At 39.2% G+C, this 4361-nt stretch overlaps 1 pseudogene; it reads right to left on the bottom strand.

The window, feature by feature from the left end:
* Nucleotides 1-937: 937 nt before the first annotated feature.
* On the bottom strand, nucleotides 938-1829 carry LOC102813560 (annotated as a pseudogene).
* Between the last annotated feature and the right edge of the window lie 2532 nt (nucleotides 1830-4361).

Below are 4361 nucleotides of genomic sequence, written 5' to 3'. Positions count from 1 at the left end.
CTACTGTCATTCCCAGTCAGCCAAGAGCAGCAGCAGCTAGGTGGCATTTCCACAATCACTGTGTGTGGTCTAGGGAACAGCTTTGTGCTGCATGGAGCCAGGCAGGGCTGCAGATGGAGAGGCACAGAAATGAAGGGAGAGGCACAAAGATGAGAAGAAAGGGAGGACTTCACACACTCATTCAGGCTTAAGACCTTCCACCCAGTGCTTGAAGGCTTTGTGCAACCCCTGGGAGACAGTACATGTGCCTTATGTACTTATATGTTTGACTTTGATACTAATTCTTAGGCATTTGGAGCTAAGGGAGCGACTATAAATATGGTTAAGGTTCACGGAGATGTAACTCATAATCCACAGCTAGGAAATGGTGGAGCCAGGGTTAGAATATGGGGTTTCCGACTCCAAAGTGAGTGTGAGGAGAAAGAAAGAGATGGGAAGCCAGCTTCTAATGACACTGCCCAGAACTGCATTGCAACAACACAAGGGTGCCTGCCTATATACAGATCTTTTTAAGGGACATTATGTTTAAAGGAGCTCTGGTAGCATAGTGGTTATGAATCGGGCTGCAAACTGCAAGGTCAGCAGTTTGAAACTACCAGCTGTTCCGCCGGAGAAAGATGAAGCTTTCTGCTCCCATAAAGATTTACAGCCTCGGAAACCCTGTACAAGGTTGCTATGAGTTGGTTTCGACTCCACGGCACATAACCACAACTACAATGCTGAAAGCAAAGCTTTATAAATACACTTAAAATGCACTATAAATTAGCTTAACATGTAAAGAGATCATATATTTATATACATCAACCAATGCAAAATTACTACAGTACAATTTTTTTTTTTTATAAGTTGTTTTTGTTGTTAAGTGCTGTCAAGTTGATTCCAACACTTTAATACCTTGCTGCAAATATAAAGCTGGCTGTTGGTAGCTTTATGATGACTAGTGCAAGAGACCAAATCCCATATCCTCATCAGACTCCTCTGACTCATCCTTTGTGTCAACCTTGGTGGGAGGAGGCAGCAGGAGGAGCAGCTGTGGTAGCTGTGGCCAGAGGGGCGCAGCCACAAATGCAGATGGGTCAGTCAAGAAGGCCTTGACCTTTTCAGCCAGTGGGAAGGTGTGTACTCTATCTCCACAGACAAAGCCAGAGCCCACTTGTACCCATCAATGATGGAATGGGGTACTGAGGTAACAGTTGGGTAAGCAATCTACAAAAGCATGCTGGTAACATTGCAAACACCCTCTAGGAAGCGAGAATGTGAGCTTCCTCGAAGATGTCAAGCACTTCCAGATTGCAGATGCTGCTGTTGTCAGCCAAGGAAGAAGGGAGAGGTGTTCAGCAAGTTCAACAGGGTGATTTTGCTGGCTTGCATTTTGTCTCCCGTCTTGATCAGCTGCACATCACTCAAGATTTCTTTGTTGCCTCTGGAGATCTTCCTGGTGATGCCCAAAGCCTGGAAGAAGGAAGTTTTCTCAGGATCCAGACTGGTATTCCATGAGGCAGTGTCCCCAGCATGGGGGCAAGAGGCACCTTATTGGCCAGCAGCATGTCCCTGATCTCAGTGAGGTCCTCCTTGGTGAACACAAACCTCACATTTCCTCATATGTGAGACAACAGTTTCTTCAGAGCACTTGAATGGCTTATGGCATCACGATGTACCTGCATCGTGGTCTTCCCGCGCAGGGACATTCAGATCTGCTGCATCTGCTGTATCTGCTTGGAGCCCACATTGTCAACTTCCATGATGAAGCATTTTGGATAACCATACAAAAGTTGTATGATCTTAAGGAAGTAGCTTGATTTCCAAGTCACCCTGTTTTCCCTGGGCATCACAGCAGTGCATCAGGGATTGCCATGTTGGGTGTAAAGACAGTGTCACTCTCACTAGGAAATCTGACAAGAAAGATAAATTTATTTCTTTTTTGTGTGTGTGTTTTAAACTTTTTTTTTTTTTTTAACTGAGTGAGGGTTTACAGAGCAGATCATCAAGTTTTGCATTCAACAAATCATATATATTTATCTTTATTCACTTTAACTCTTGCATTCCTCTCTGTGTCTCTGCTACTTTCATCTTTCTTCTGCCAGTCTCCCTCTAGTTGAGTATTGCCTGCCCTGTCACTCACATTAACATGTGTCGAATTGAACAATTTCACCCCCAACCATCATAGAATGTTTCTTTTAGCAAGAAAACCTTTTCTTAACTTTTTATCACATTGATTTCATACAATATTTGTCATTTTGGATTGACTAATTTCATTCAGTATAATATCCTCTAGGTTCATGCATGCTGTGAGGTGTTTTGCAGATTCATCATTATTCTTTTTCAACATTGCTTAGTATCCACTGTGTGTCTGTACCAAAGTTTGTTACACTATTCTGTGATGGGCATTTAAGATGTCTCCATCTTTTTGATGTGTCTCTTATAGACAGCATATTAAAGGATCCTGTTTTCTTATGCATTCTGCTCCTCTCTGTCTCTTGACTGGTACATTTAATCCACTTACATTCAGTGTAATTATTGATAGGTATAAACTGATTGTTGTAACTTTGCTGTGGTTTTTGTGTGTATGTGTGTGTGGTGCTACTGGTTTCTTTATTCCACACAATTTTCTGTGCTGAGTTCATTTTGCATGGGGGTTTTCTTTCCATTTTCATTTCTGTTGTGTTAATGTTTACTAAATCTTTCTGATTTTATTCTTTTTTGTTTTTATGTGAAGGTTTATTCATAATGATGTGAATGTAACAAAGTTTTCAGGACCTTCATTTGAGACACAACTCAAAATGAGAAAAAAATAGTAGCAAACATCCATTAATGATAGGAATATATGAAGTATGAATCTAGAAATATTGGAAGTTGTCAAAAATGAAATGGAGTGCATAAAGTTTGATATTTTAGGCGCTAGTGAATTAAAATGGACTGGTATTGGCAGCCAATTAGGCAATTGTATGGTTTACCATGCTATGGTATCACATTTATCATGAAAAAGAACATTTCAAAATCTATCTTGAAGTACAGTACTGTCTGTGATAGGATAATAGCCATATAAGGAAGACCAGTTAATACCACTATTACACACCAACTACCAAAGCTAATGATGATTAAATGGAAGAATTCTACCAACTTCTTCTATCTGAAATTGATCAAACATACAATCAAGATGCATTGATAATTACTGGTAATTGGAATGCAAAAGTTGGAAACAAAGAGGTTGTATTAGTAGTTGGAAATGTGGCTTTGGTGATAGAAACAATTCCAAAGATATACAAGATAATAGAATTTTGTTAAGACCAATGACTTATTGATTGCAAATACCTTTTTAAAAATAACATAAAAGGTGTTGGATCTTGAAAACGTGGTCCTTGCCAGATGGAATACACTGAAATCAAATTGGCTATATCTGTGGGAAGTTCAATATCATAACCCAAAACAAGGCCAGGGCCAACTCTGGAACAGACCATTAATTGGTCATATGAAGCTGAAGTACAGGCTGAAGCTGAAGAAAATTAAAACAAGTTCACAAAAGCCAAAATATGACTTCGAATATATCCCGCCTGAATTTAGATACCATTCAAGAACAGATTTGATGCATTAGACACTAACGACCGAAGACCAGGAGAGTTGTGGAATGACATAGAGAACATCATACAGGAAGAAAGCAGGAAAGAAAGAAAAGACAAAAATGGATATCAGAAGAGACTGAAACTTGCTTTTGAGTTAAGATAAGCTAAAGTGAATAAAACAAATATGGAAGTAAAAGAGCTGAACAAAATATTTCAAAGGGCTGCTCAAGAAGACAAAGTAAAGTATTATAATGAAATGTGCAAAGACCTGGAGTTAGAAAACCAAAACAAAAGAACACTTTCAGTATTTCTCAAGCTGAAAGAATTAAAGAAAATATTCAAGTCTTGACTTGCAATGCTGAAGAATTCTGTAGCAAAATGTAGTCCTGGTGTGACACTGTAGAATAAGCACTGGACTGCCCTTAACAACAACAATGGGCAAAATATTGAAGATGTAGAAAGCATCAAAAGAAGATGGAAAGAATACACAGAGTCACTGAACCAAAGAGTCCATGTTCAATCATTTCAAGAGGTAGCATATGGTCAAGTGCCAGGGGCACTGAAAGAAGTCCAAACTGCAGTGAAGGCACTGGAGAAAAACAAGACTCCAGGAAATGGCAGAATATAAATTGAAATCTTTCAACAAACAGTGCTGGAGGCATTCTATGCCAAGAAATTTGGAAGACCTGGCCAACTGATTGGAAGACAACTATATTTGTTACCATTCCAAAGAAAGATGACACAATGGAATGTGGAAACCATCAAACAATTAATATCACATGCAAGTAATTTTTTTTTTTT

Source organism: Chrysochloris asiatica, unplaced genomic scaffold, assembly GCF_000296735.1.
Source record: "Chrysochloris asiatica unplaced genomic scaffold, ChrAsi1.0 scaffold00079, whole genome shotgun sequence".
NCBI classification, from domain to species: Eukaryota; Metazoa; Chordata; class Mammalia; order Afrosoricida; family Chrysochloridae; genus Chrysochloris; species Chrysochloris asiatica.
The sequence above is the reverse complement of the archived record's forward strand: the minus strand, read 5'-3'. Positions and strand labels throughout refer to the sequence as shown.